The sequence below is a fragment of the Phocoena phocoena genome, chromosome 20, assembly GCF_963924675.1.
Source record: "Phocoena phocoena chromosome 20, mPhoPho1.1, whole genome shotgun sequence".
Lineage (NCBI taxonomy): Eukaryota > Metazoa > Chordata > Mammalia > Artiodactyla > Phocoenidae > Phocoena > Phocoena phocoena.
In genome coordinates, this window is record NC_089238.1 from 16,752,746 (window position 1) to 16,768,153 (window position 15,408).

At 40.5% G+C, this 15,408-nt stretch overlaps 1 pseudogene; it reads right to left on the reverse strand.

The window, feature by feature from the left end:
- Positions 1 to 2,517: 2,517 nt before the first annotated feature.
- LOC136140278 (capZ-interacting protein pseudogene) lies at positions 2,518 to 8,247 on the reverse strand (annotated as a pseudogene).
- Positions 8,248 to 15,408: the final 7,161 nt, after the last annotated feature.

Sequence of the window (15,408 nt, forward strand, 5' to 3'; positions counted from 1 at the left end):
TTATCACTCATCATGGCCAAATACCATGCCTCCTTTACAGTTCTACAACTGCATTAGGAACACAGGAAGGCAGGCAGGTTATAAGAGCAAGAGATGAGGAAAGTGCTATGGATACAAACACATACTCTAAAAGTATATAGCAATCCTAACCCAGCTAGCATATAAATCCAACTAAACCAGCCACCATTTGTAGCTCTGTGTTCAAGAGAATCTTGACTCTCTAAAAACTCTCATAACCTTTTCAAGAAACAAGATATCAAACAGCTATATGTAAGAAATCTGTTCCCAAATGTTCATTTTTCAGATTCATTACAATAAGGCAATCATATCTATTCCTAGCCAAGTGCTCCATTGTTATCAATGTGGCTGTACAAATTCCGATGTACAAAAGAAGCACTCAGCAGGAGTGCTGAAGGATGGAAGGCTGCTCACACAGAAACTGTGTGGTCTGTGAAGGAAAACCATCACCTTGAATTGGCCACAGTGAGTGTCTTGAGCAACCCTGAGGAGAACCTTTCTTTGTTCTGTGTTGTACACTGGTGCCCCTGGCTCTGAGAGTTCACCCTCATTCCTCTGCCAGATGATCCTAGAAGGTCAAGTAAGACCCATATACTTACTAATTTTTTTTTTTTTTTTTGCGGTACGCGGGCCTCTCACTGTTGTGGCCTCTCCCGTTGTGGAGCATAGGCTCCGGACGCACAGGCTCAGTGGCCATGGCTCACGGGCCCAGCCGCTCCGCAGCATGTGCGATCTTCCTGGACCAGGGCACGAACCCGTGTCCCCTGCAACAGCAGGCGGACTCTCAGCCACTGCGCCACCAGGGAAGCCCCCTACTCACTAATTTTTTAAAAGTCACCATAAACATTAAACTTTTTTCTGCTTTACATGCTTCCAAAGTTTATGTAAATGAAACTTGTAATACTTAAAAATATACTACTTCACCAAATTCATCTACAAATTTAATGCAATCTCTAGCAAAACTTGAACTACCTTTTTTACAGAAATAGGCAAGCTGATCCTAAAATGCATATGGAAATGCAAGGGACCCAAGACGACCAAATGAATATTGAAAAAAATATGGAGGACTCACACTTCCTAACTTGAAAACGTACTGTAAAGCTATAGTAATAAAGACAGCAGAGCACTGGCACAAGAAATGACATATATGTATCAGTGGAATGCAGGTGAGAGTTTAGAATAAACCCATACCTCTATGGTCAACTGATTTTAGACAAGGGTGCCAAAACCATTCAGTTGGGAAAGAATAGTCTTTTCAATAAATGGTGATGGGACAACTAGATACGTACATGCAAAAAAAAAAAAAAGAATATGAACCCCTATCTTATATCATAAACAAAAATTAACTCAAAATGGATCAAAGACCTCAATAAGAGCTAAAACTATAAAGCTTTTATAAGAAAATACAGGGACTTCCCTGGTGGCGCAGTAGTTAAGAATCCGCCTGCCAGTGCAGGGGACACAGGTTCGAGCCCTGGTCCGGGAAGATCCCACATGCCATGGAGCAACTAAGCCCATGTGCCACAACTACTGAGCCTGCGTTCTAGACTCGTGAGCCACAACTATTGAGACCTTGTGCCACAAGTACTGAAGCCCGTGCAACTAGAGCCTGTGCTCCACAACAAGAGAAGCCACTGCAATGAGAAGCACGCGCACGGCAACGAAGAGCAGCCCCCGCTCGCTGCAACTAGAGAAACCCAGCGCACAGCAACAAAGACCCAACACAGCCAAAAATAAATAAATAAAATAAATAAACTTTTTAAAAAAAGAAAGAAAATATAGGTGTAAATCTTTGTGATCTTAGATTAGGCAATGGTTTCTTGGACATATCTTTTTTTTTTGTTTTTGTTGGAACAGACACATATTTTTTAATGTTTCAATAATTATCTCTTCTCGCCTAGTGTTTTCAAAATTGGTTGGCCAGTCAAATTTTGACGAAGCTGAAAGGTTGTCTCAGGGTCTCTATACAATTTAAGCTCTTCTGTAACTTACAGGATTTATATTTCCAGTGATACTACTTTGTTTCTAGCTACCTGAAATGAGTCTTTACTTACATTTGAGAACCATGAAAACTTAAGAACAATAAAAAGGCTGTCACCTTACACAAACACAATCTGATTAGGTAAATCCCAGTCCAGTTCTGAGGTCAGCTATAGGGTTAGGTGGGTGTGGACAGTATCTGGGCCCCACAGTTTGACCAGTATCCCTAGGGAGTTGTCACCATAGTAAATTGTTTTAAATGAGTTTCTTTTTTTTTGTTTTAAACCAAGTCCATCAGGTGACACAAACTCAAGTTGATAGAAGTCTTGGCCCTCAGATCCAATCTCTGTCTCCGATGGTGCAGACATCGGGGAATTGCACCCTGTGTCCTCAGGCTGACTCCAGACCCTCACGCCATCCTGCTCCTGAGATGGCTTCCTTTGCTGCCACTACGATCATTGCTGCTACTTCAAGGACACAGCTCCAGCAGCTTCATCACTAGGCACAATGAGATCTTCTTCACCTTTTAGTGTCCTGGACAGGGGTGTTATCCTCTGTCTTGGGGACCTCACTGCTAGTGTCCGGCTGGGCATGGCCAGTGCCAGGGTCACAGCCTGGCTCGAGGACGGCCCCCTCCATCTTGCTTTTCCTTGCCGGTCCCCTGCTCAGGACTGTGGTCGCCCTCCCCTCCTCCAGGATGGGCTTTGGGGGGTCTCCTCCCCGACAGCTCCCTCCTTTAGCCCCTCTGTGTCTTGGCTCCTCTGTCTGGGCTCCTCTTCTTCACTGGCCACCCTCTCCTTCACCTCTGTAGGCTCTTCCATCTACTCTTCAGCCGGTTTCTCCTCCATGGGGCTCCCACACCCGTCCTCTGCCTCTGGGCTGGAGGCTCGGGCTGGACGCTGGCTGGCCCCCTCCTCGGTGTTCCCCATGGCCGTTTCGTGCTGCTGGGCTACCCCCGAGGCCCTTCCCTTCTCCTCCTGCTTCTCTGTCCTGCTGGGTGTCCTCCTCAGAGGAGGGGATCCTGGAGTCTTGCTCTTGGCTGGGAACACCTTGTTGCCATTCTCTTCCTTGGCGCCATTCTCCTGGGAGGACTCCATGGCCCTGAGCTTCCCCAGGTCCTCACAATCCGATTGGGACCTTCTGAATAGCCTGGAAGGAGGGCACCTTTTTATGGAGGCCCTCGTCTGCACCTTACTGTAAGAGGGCAGATGACTGCCTTCAGGAGGCTGGTCAAAGCTGATGGGCACCTCCTCTGGCTTGCTGGCCCGAGACCACACGCCAGGGCTGCTGGGGGTAGAAAGCTGGCTGTGAAACGGTGATACCATGGCCTTGAGTTGGGGACTCTTGGGTGAGGCCCCAGGCAGCAGGGTCGCTGGATCAAAGGCTAAACTGGCCTGGAGCTTCTTGATCAGAGGCGAGCTCTTCACCTTGACTTTAGGAGGGTGGTTTGCATTGGGCGGTGACTTCTCTTCACCATTCTGGCCCAGTTCTACCCTGGGGAGGAATAGAGAGAGGGAGCAGGGCAGTTTCCTTCTTGTTGGTTTACTGGCTGGTGTCTCCTTTGCAGCGGCTGCCAGCTGGGCCACCGAGGGGGCCGCCGAGTCGTCCACACTGGCATTGGTCTCTGCCGGCCTTTCCTCCACGTCCTCCAGGTGCCAACTCGGTGGTGGCTGAACGCACTCGCTCTGGCCAGGGCTCGTGATCCCCACTCTCTGCTCGGCTCCCGTTGGGCCGGGTTTGGCTGCAGCAGGCACAGCGCAAGTGGGCAGCTGCGTGCCCGGCTTGCTGGCTGCAGAATGCCCCGCCCGCCCGGGCCCTGTGCTAGAGGAGGAGGGAGGAGGGAGGAGGGAGGAGGGAGGGGGAGGGGAGCCAGATATGACATCTTAAAGCACAAACAACAAAAGAAAAAATAGATAAACTGGACTTCATCAAAGCTAAAAACGTTGGTGCATCAAAGGTCACTATAAAGGTGAAAAGAAAACCCACAGTACGGGCAAAAATGCTGGAAAATCATGTATCTTGTTAAAAATCTAGTATCCAGAATACAAAAAGAACTCTTAGAATTCAACAATAAAATGACAAATAATCTATTAAAAGGTGGGCAAATGATACTAAAAGACATTTCTTGAAAGATATACAACTGGTTAATAAGCAAATGAAAGGATGCTCAACATGGATAGTCACTAGGGAAACACAAATAAACCACAGTAAGATACTACTTCATACATGCTGGCATAGCTACAGTAAAAACAAACAAAAAACAAAACAGAAAATAAGTGTGGGTGAGAATGTGGAGAAACTGGAACTCTCATAAATTGCTGGTGAGAACATGAAATGATGCTGCTACTGTGAAAAGCAGTTTGGCAGTTCCAAAAAATGTTAAACAGAGTCGCCATTAAGACCAAGCAATTCCACTCTTAAGCATATACCCAAGAAAACTGAAAACATGTATTTATATAAAAACTTGCACATGAATGTCCACAGCATCATTATTCATAATAGCCCCAAAGTGGAACAACCCAAGTCTATCAACTGCTGAATGAATAAACAAAATGTGGTATAGCCATACAATGGCATATTATTCAGCCATAAAAAAGAATGAAGTGGGACTTCCCTGGTGGCACAGTGGTTAAGAATCCACCTGCCAATGCAGGGGACACGGGTTCGAGCCCTAGTCCAGGAGGATCCCACATGCCGCAGAGCAACTAAGCCGGCGTGCCACAACTACTGAAGCCCGCGCACCTAGAGCCTGCGCTCTGCAATGGGAGAGGCCACCGCAATGAGAGGCCCATGCACTGCAACAAAGAGTGGCCCCTGCTCGCCACAACTAGAGAAAGCCCGAGCGCAGTGACAAATACCCAACGCAGCCAAAAATAAATAAATTTATTTTAAAAAAAAAAAGAAAAAAAGAATGAAGTATTGATAAATGCTACAGTGTGGCTGAACCTTGAAGACATTATGGTAAGAGAAAGAAGCCAGAAACAGAAGGTCATATACTGTGAGATTCCATTGATATGAAACATCCAGATAAAGCAAATCCGTAGAGACAGATAAAAGTAGATCAGTGGTTGCCAGGAGTTGAGGAGAGGAAGGGAATAGGGAGTGACTATCAATTAATACAGAGTTTCTTTCTGAGGTGATGAAGCCATTCTACAGTTAGATGGTGATGATGGTTGCACAATTTTGTTAATGTACTAAGACTCACTGAATTTCACACTTTAAAATGGTGAATTTTATGGTATGAGAATTATATATCAATTAAAAAGGAGAGAAATAGGGAAAAATATATACTACTGGCCTCCAGAAATGTCTATTTAGAATAGATGAGCATCTGCTCCATCTGAAAAATGATTTACTGGGTAGATGGTCAGCTTTGTGGGTGGCTACCCACTAACCAGGGTGGTGATTATCTAGGTATTTACTCGGAGATAATAAAATCAAGCATAGTTACTATAATTTCTGTACTTTCCTATGTGTTATTCTTCAGTGAAAGTTTAAGGAAGAAACAAAGGATTAACTAGAACAAAAAGGAGGGAAGCTTCGGTAAGGAAAGTTTCATTCCAAGTGGAACAGCATGAGGGAGGGGAAACCCAGAAGGCAGTACCGCAGAGACTACCAAATGGCTGGTTTCAATCAAATCTCCTTCCTCCTTTACAATAAGCCAGCGAGGCCAAGAATATGTGCACCGCACTACTCTGAAATGTACATGCTTACATGACTAACTGGGGTATAATAAAAAGTTCTAGATGAAAAGCCTTGGCAAACTTTAAGATTCAGATCTAATCCAAACTATAATTTCAGTACTAAGAAGAAAGCAGCAGGTTCATGAAAATAAAAACCTAAAAAAAAGGGGAGGGAAGTAATGTCATAAAAAATGGCAGAGTAAGAACCTCCAAAAATTCTCTCCTCCATAAAAACAGTGATAAAACTGGCCTAATTGGTCAGAATCAACTTTTTTAAAAAACATCTTTATTGGAGTATAATTGCTTTACAACGGTGTGTTAGTTTCTGCTTTATAACAAAGTGAATCAGCTATACATATACATATATCCCCATATCTCTTCCCTCTTGCGTCTCCCTCCCTCCCACCCTCCCTATCCCACCCCTCTAGGTGGTCACAAAGCAGCGAGCTGATCTCCCTGTGCTATGCGGCTGCTTCCCACTAGCTGTCTATTTTACATTTGGTAGTGTATATATGTCTATGCCACTCTCACTTTGTCCCAGCTTACCCTTCCCCCTCCCCGTGTCAAGTCCATTCTCTAGTAGGTCTGCGTCTTTATTCCCATCCTGCCCCTAGATTCTTCATGACCTTTTTTTTTTAGATTCCATATATATGTGTTAGCATACGGTATTTGTTTTTCTCTTTCTGACTTACTTCACTCTGTATGACAGACTCTAGGTCCACCCACCTCACTACAAACAACTCAATTTCGTTTCTTTTTATGGCTGAGTAATATTCCGTTGTATATATGTGCCATATCTTCTTTATCCATTCATCTGTTGATGGACACTTAGGTTGCTTCCATGTCATGGCTATTGTAAATAGTGCTGCAATGAACATCATGGTACATGACTCAGAGTCAACTTTTTAAAGACTAGAAATTAACAGGATTGAAGCAAACTGGGGAGCATTTATTCAAGAAAAATGGCTGAATCTCAGTAAGAATACAGTAGTACCCCCATCCATGGGGGGATATGTTCCAAGACCCCCAGTGGATGCCTGAAACCTCAGGCAGCATATACAGCATGAATACACTGGACAAAGAGATGATACATGTTCCAGGCGGGATGGAACGGGACAGCATGATATTTTATCATGCAACTCGGAATGGCGTGCAATTTAAAACTTATTTCTGGAATTTTCCACTTAATGTTTTCAGGCTGCACTTAACTGCAGGTAACTGAAATGGCTGAAAGTGAAACTGTGGATAAGGGTGGGGGGACTACTATAGTCAGCTTTGTAGCATTTTAACTTGATCTAGTTCCATTCCCTGCTCTCGAACTCTATGGTAACCTTGAAAAATAACAGCTGCATTTGCAGTGAAAACCAGAAGGCAGGCAGCAGAACTGGAGGGAGCAGAACTAGGCTAGAGCTCCTTCAGAGTTTCATTCCTAGAAAATTATCATTATCTGACTTATCTGCAGGTTCCCTGGAAGATCCCACTTGCAAGGATCTCTATTTGATCTGACTTGGAACTCACTTGGAGAGGGAAGAGAATCTGATTTCCAGTTGCCACATTATATCATAAAAAATGTTCAGTTTTCAATTAAAACTTAACAAGACATGCAAAGAAACAAGAAAGTATGGCCCTTATACAGGAAAGCAAACAAATAAACAAACAAGAGAAACAACTGATGAAGAAGCCCAGATGTTGGACTTACTAGACAGAGACTAAAATCGGCTATTTTCAATATGTTCAAAGAACTAAAGGAAACCATATCTAAAGAACTAAAGGAAGTCAACTATACTTCTATTTTTTTTTAAGTAAAATCATTAAAAAGAAAAAAAAAAGAACTAAAGGAACATATGAGAATGATGTCTCAGCAAATCCAGAATACTACTAAAAGAGAGAAATATTTTTAAAACAGAACCAAATAGAAATTCTGGAGTTGAAAAATACAACTAACATAAAAAAATTAACTAAAGGCTCAACAGCAGATTTGAACAGGAATCAGTGAAACTGAAGATTAACCAACTGAGATTATCCAGTCTGGGGAACAGGAAGAAAAAAGAAAAGAGTCTCAGAGACCTGTGGGACACCATCAAGCATACCAGCATCATATAATAGGATTCTCAGAAGAGGAGACGGAGAAAGGCACAGAAAAAAAATATTTGAAGAAATAAAGGCCCCAAATTTCTCAAATTTGATAAAAAGCACATGAATCTACACATCTATGAAGCTCAATAAACTCCAAGTAGGATAAACTCAAAAAAATCAACCTAGGCATATTATAATCAAATTGCCTAAAGCCAAAGCAAGAATCTTGAAAGCAACAAGAGAAAAGCAATTCATCATGTATAGTTGATTCTCATTATTTACAGGCAGTTATAAAAAGTTGCCATGTACACTGAATTAGCAAATACTGAACCAGTACTCCTAGATCCTGTGAGCCTCTAGTCAAAACATTTTCACCAACCAATCAATATATAACCTTGTTTTACGTGTGTTTCTGTTTAAAGACACCTTAGTTAATATTCACTGTTGATTCATTAACACTGAACTCACAGGTAATGGCACTATAACTCATGCCTGAATGACACTCATCTAACAGGTCTTTTCTCTGTTAGGTACATCACAGCCTTCTTGGGCTTATGAACACTGAACAGCACTTCAGCAATACACTTAGGGGCCATTTTAAACAGTGAAACTGCCAACAAAAAGTATAAAAATGCAAAAAATGTGGCACTAAACAGACTATGAAAAGAATACTTGTTTATAGTCTGAGAGCTGAAATGAGAAGGCAGAGCGTCACCCTGTTCATCCGTTGTGCAATTCAAATTTTTTGCCACTCTGCACATGTCTACAACTGACCACAAGAGTTCTACAAGTATTGATTCTGTGTTGCAAATAAATTTTAGCCAGTAAGCTTATCTGCAAATACAGGATCTGAGAATCGTGAGGATCAACTATATATAACACTACTTGAAACACTTGTGCTCCCAACATAATGGGGTACTCCTCTTTTTAAAAATATAATATACAAAAACATCAATCTATGAAACAAGTAACCAGAGGGTTACTGACCATCTTACAAGATACAGAGGTTTCTTTAAGTACTGAACCCATGGTATATTTAATGTAACAATTCAGCAATTCTATTATGTACAACCTTTCAGGATTTCACTGTGATTTTTAAAGGCTCAAGCCTATATATTTAAGGTACAATCTATCTGCCAATTTAGAAGTATATAATTTATAAAGACAAATTTATGCTTTAAGAGAACAATTACATTTGGTGAATCACATTCACTCCTTTTTTTCCCCTTCTAGAATGCATTATTTTAAAAATAAAAAATAACATTTGTAAAAGCTAAACAAGTTGAGGAGTTATATTATTATTCATTAAACTATTTTAGTGCTAAGCTCATGGTGAAATTTTTTATAAAAATGCCAATGGATATTACAAATGCTTAAAGAAAAACTTAACAAGGTAAAATATATATTAATATCTCTTCACTGACTAGCTTGCATATAGCTGCTTCATCAAAGATGATTACTTCAATCAAAAAGACAAACAATAACAAGTATTGGTGAGAATGTGGAAAAATTGGAACCCTCATACATTGCTAGTAGGATGTTAAAATAGTACAGCACTTTGGAAAACAGTTTGGCAGCTCCTTAAAATAAGTATAGTGTTAGCACATGACCCAGCAATTCCACTCTAATGAATATATTCAAGAGAAATGAAAAATATAAATCCACACAAAAATCTATACATCAACATTCACAGCAGCATTACTCAAAATAGTCAAAAAATAGAAACAACCCAAATGTCTCTCAACTGACGAATGAATAAACAAAATGTGGTACAGCTATACAATGGAACATTAAATATATATATTATGTACATATAAAGGAATGAAGTACTGATACATGCTAAAACATGGATGAACTTTGAAAACATTGTGCTAAGTGTGAAAGAAGCCAGACACAAGAAGCCACATATTATATGCTCCCACTGATATGTAATACCCAGAATAGGCAGATCCACAGAAACAGAAGGTAGATTTGTGGAATGGAGAATCACTGCTAATGGGTACAGGGTTTCTTTTTGCGGCAATGACAAGGTTCTGAAGTTAGATAATGGTGACTGTTGCACAACTCTAAATATACTAAAACACATATGGTATGTGAATTACATCTCAATAAAGCTGTTATTTTCCCTATGTAACTTCATTGCCATTTTCCTTATGTAACTTCTCATTTAATAGCAAAAGGTACATAATAAAAAATAAGTTTTCGGGACTTCCCTGGTGGTGCAGTGGTTAAGAATCCGCCTGCCAATGCAGGGGACACGGGTTTGAGCTCTGGTGTAGGAAGATCCCACATGCCGTGGAGCAACTAAGTCCGTGTGCCACAACTACTGAGCCTGCACTCTAGAGCCCATGAGCCACAACTACTGAATCCACGTGCCACAACTACTGAAGCCCGTGCGCCTGGAGCCCATGCTCCACAACAAGAGAAGCCACCGCAAGGAGAAGCCTGCTCATAGCAACGAAGAGTAGTCCCCACTCGCCGCAACTAGAGAAAGCCCGTGCGCAGCAGTGCAGACCCAACGCAGCCAAAAATAAATAAATAAATAAAATAATTAATTTAAAAAATAATAAGTTTTCCAGAGATACCTTTAATGCAGACTTAGTTTCCTCTTCATACTTCAATTAGAAATCTGGATTTAAATGCTGCTATCCCAAATCTGGGAATGTGAGTACTGAAAAGGCCCTTAAAGATCATCTAATTTAAGCCCTTCAATTTACAGATGAGGGAAAAAAAATCTCAGGATACTAAATGTCTTGCACTAGACCACATAGCGCCTGTATCTTGACCCTCAGAACTCTAAATGTGTACATAAATATTCTGTTCAGCACTATCCAGACTGACACATTAAGCTACACTACAGGAATAAATCCTGAAAGGAGTGGCCTAACCTAAGATTTATTTTTTGCTCACATAAAGTTCAAGGCAGCCCTTCAACTTGTAGGGACATCATTGGAACTTTTGTTTTCCACAGTCACCTTAGCACAACAAACTCATATCAACTCTTTACTGCTTCCCACTGTAAGTGACACACATCACTTCCCATCACAGCCCTTTGGCCAGAATTAGTCACTTGTGCTAATGTAACCACAAGGTAAACTGGGAAATGTAGGGGAACACATGGAATACTGGGTAAGCAATACAGTCGGCCACAGCTGCCCATCCAGCCCAGCTGTGGGTTGTACAGTTTTTACAAGATGGCGAGAGCAATTCTGATTCCACCCAGGAGAGGCTGCTTTGCAATGTGGAGTCCCTACAGTTGCTTTCCAGAGGCCAGGTGATGCTCACATAGGCTGCTCCAGGACATGGTTCTTTGCTGTGTTTATGTATGCAGGGTGGGGGAGTGGAAGGAGGTAGAGAAGGAAAGGTCACAGAGTCCTTTGAGAGACTGATGACAAAACACTCCATAGTCTTAACACTATCCAAAACACCAAAGTTTTCATTCAGTTTTGGATTTAGAGCCCCAGGTGAAGAACCACCTGCCATCCACATTCACCATGTTTCCCTTCCCTACAGAGGAACGCTGCACTGAGCTGGAGGCAGCAGGTGACTTCATCCAAACTGAGCCTCTCTTCCTGCACTTAGTGTTGGTCCAGCAATAACCAAATAGGGGAGGCCAAAGGCTCAAGCTAACGCAGTCAGGGGGCACCAAAGAGAAATATATACTGGATCCTCTGTGGGGGTTTTTTGCTTTATTTTTTAGCTTAATTTTTTGTTTATTTGTGTTTTGTTTGTTTGTTTTTTGGCTGCGCCATGTTACTTGTGGGATCTTAGTTCCCCGACCAGGGATTGAACCCATGCCCCCTGAAGTGGCAGCACACAGTCCTAACCACTGGACTCCCAGGGAATTCCCATATTGAACCCTTTGTATCCATATCACTTATTACCTGTGCACCTGTATCCTCAAGGTGTGGTCCTCAGGCTGTGAGCATCAGAATTGAATTGCTAAACACCAAAGGTGCACCTGTATTAGGATAAGTCTGTCTATAGGCCATATCAGTGTACAGGGCGTGGTTATAATGCCCACTGAACATGTTATTAAGAATGGAAAATTTTTAAGCAATTTTTTATGAGATGCCATATTAACATTAACCTTGTTAAGACTAGGATGAAAAGAAAGAAGCCAACCAAAGCTTAAGGACTTCCTTCCCTGACATTAGAATCAGAACATCCCTTTAATGGAATGACTATTAAAATGCTGATTCCTGGAATACAATCCAAATCTAACGAATCAATCTTTGGAGGCAGGAGCAGAGAATATGCATTTTTTACAAGATCCTCAGGTAATTCTAGATGCATGCTATAATTTGAGAGTCAAACTGGTCAGCTAAAAACCTGCTGAAAGCCACAAGGATGACGACACCTGAGCATGGACATCTGAAGTTGCTGACTATATAAACACCACTTAAGGCAACTCAGGTATTTCACCAATATTCCTATTCATCAAGAATCCAGAAAGGGACTTCCACCTCCATGTGATAAATGACTCTACTTCTTAGAACCAAGGGGCTGGTTGGAAAATTCAATGAAAACTTCTGTTTGTATCATAATTGCTTCTAACAAGACCACTCCGGTCCAACAGTCAAGCCTGGGGTTCTTCTCCAGGCAGAAAGAACAAACAAGCCCCTGAAGAAAACAAAAATTGGTTTTTACTTATTCTTAATGGATCCGGTGTTCCTGTGCTGACCTTTGCTGTAATCAAAACTAGATAGTGTTGAATTCAAGGAAATATCATGGAATTGAAATACCATTCAAGTTCTATCATTTTCAAATAGGCTTTTGCCAAGAAACAATACGCAAAGAAGGTGGTGACATCCATCTAAGGAGTCATCTTCATGGCAGTGATCATAATATCCCCTGACAAAATACTGATGGAAGCTCGGTGATGGGTACACATGAGATTGATCACATTATCTGCTCTACTGTTGTATATGATCAAACAGTTCTGTAATGAAAAGTTTAAAATGCTCACAAACATGTATATAAGCACGTGGATATATCTCTTTTACTTTTTTAAATAAAATTATTCTCAATACTTGTCTTATTGTTTTTTGAAAGCTTTTCCTCCATATTTATCTCCCTGAAGGGCTAAAATATGTTCAATCCATTTAAGGACATTTCTGCTGTGTATTTTCTTAAAAAGAATTTTCACTGGGAAAATATTCACCATTTATGAATCCACTATTCATGCTACATGGAAATAAATATGCATTGTGAAAGATCTCAGAAGTCAGTTGTAGCCAAGGCTTGTAAGATTTAAGTACGGTATTCATAAGTTTTAATGCTGCCTAAGATTCTCAAACACATGGCAGAAAAGGACATTTTAGTAGATATCACATCTTTTCAACATTACAATAATTTGCAAAAATTCTCAATAGATTAAAATTGAACTCAGACCTGATTACATCATTTAAAGCATTCCTTTCTGCATCAAAGTCAACAGGAATTTGTATTTCAAACAATAACAAAGAACATGCTTGAAACTAGACAAAAGTTAAGTATAAAAGGGTTTTCTTATACCCATAACTGATAAAATTTTTAAAAAGTGGTCATCCTGAGAAAATTTGAAGAGCTTCCCTTCAGAGATGCAGTGGAAAAGAAAGTGGCCCTGGTGGCTAACTAACTGGTTGAGATCCTGGCTCTGCCACTTACCAGCTATGTGACTTGGGCAAGTTCTTTAACCTCTGTGTGCCTCAGTTTCATCGTCTGTAAAATAGGGATAATAACAGTAACTACTGTTATTGAGTTAAATGAGTTTATACATACAAAGCATGTAGAATAATGTCTGGCACATATTAAGCACTACTTGTCTGATGATCTTATTATTATTATCATTCCAGTAAGTGAAAGTAACCAGGCCTTATTATCTTGCTTGTCTGGAAAAAAGTTACTGACAAACAAGAAAGGTCTTGTAAAGTCACCCAATCCCTAAACTGAGTAGATATCTACGTATTCTAGGGTGGGTGGCATCACGTGTTTCAGTAATGTGATAGTTATTATTTGTGAACACAGAGAACAATTTTAAATCCATTTCAGTCATTAAGCCAATAGAGAAAAAGGAGTGAAAAGCACTCCTGTTGTCAGAAATGGTATGGCACAAAGTAGCTTCATTTCAAGATGACAGGCTAAATAAACAGGCACATATACTTACCTCCCCACCTTCCTCAAATCCCAAAGACAACAAAAAGATATTCACAAGGGAATCACAACATAACGGTAATTAAAATGGCCAAGAGATATAGTCTATTTGAATGCTGGCCACTTTCTAGAAGACAGAAAGGAAGTGGAGGAAATTGTATGACAAGATAGACCAGAGCAGAGCTAGACACTTCTCAGAACATGTAAAGCCAAAGGCGGGCAGAGAAGCAGAGCCCTTTTCCTGGAGGAGCTGGATAAATGCCCAGCTTTGAGTCAGCAGGTACAGTCAGGAGTGGGAAATAGGTTCATCTACCTGATCTCCTCCATACTTCTCACCCCTGGTCACTGAATCAGCCAACTCCTATTAAGCCAAGAGGACTGTTGGAAAAACAGGAACCTCTTGTCAATAACCTATATAATCAACCTGGTTCTTCATCGATAAGCATCACCAGATAGTGAAAGAAAACCAAGAGGACATAAAGGAAAACTAAGATGAAAAGCAGATCAGACTCCAGGAGAAACATATATTTTAGGTCCCAGAAAAACTGGTATCTAAAGAAATTCTAACTGGTATCCTCAGAGAGATATGAGAAGATAATGCAACCTTAAAACAAAAGCAAGCAAAACATAAATGAAGCAGAAATCAAGGAAGAACTCTTGGAAATAAGAAAGATGATTGCCAAAATGAAAAACAAGGGAATAAATAAAATAGGAGTGGAGTAGCATGTAGGGGATACACACACACACACCCCCCACACTTGCTTATATTTTTTAAAATAAGCAATGGAAGAATAAACCAAAAACCAATAAAAATGTTTATCTATGAGGTACAGAGAAGAACAAAGGCAAAGAAGGAAGCCATACTTCTCTCAGTATAACTGGCTTTATATAGTTTTATCTTTAGAACCATGTAACTATATTATATAATTATAAAAAAAAAGTAAATAAAAAATAAAACAATCCTAAAAATAAAAAACAGACAAGTGAACCTAAACTATTTATCGAATTGGTGGCATAACCACACAGAGAAGGATTTTTCAAGTTAAAACAGTGTCTTGACTGTACCTCTCTGGTGTTATTGTCAATAAAGGAGAAGAGACACAAATATAAAATCAAAGAAATAAAAATCCTGTAATCCTTCTATTGAATTTGAATCATGAGTTATCTTTTTCTTTCTAAAAAGTACACATTTACTTTACTGAAAAGATCTAAATTCACATCCCAGTTGCAATTAATGCCCTTAATACTACTTCCTCCCACCAAATAGGATGAGAATTCCTTATAGAAATGGCTGATTCTAGATATGGGGTCAAAAACAAAAAGATAAGCCCAGGAATTCTTATCAGGCCAGAAATAAGGGAACCCATCTAATACTACCCAGCCCATGTCATAGGACCCAGGGTAAACCTGAAGAATAAGTTCTTTTTTTTTTTTTTTTTTTTTATTAATTTATTTATTTATTTTGCTGTATTGGGTCTTCGTTTCTGTGCGAGGGCTTTCTCTAGTTGTGGCAAGT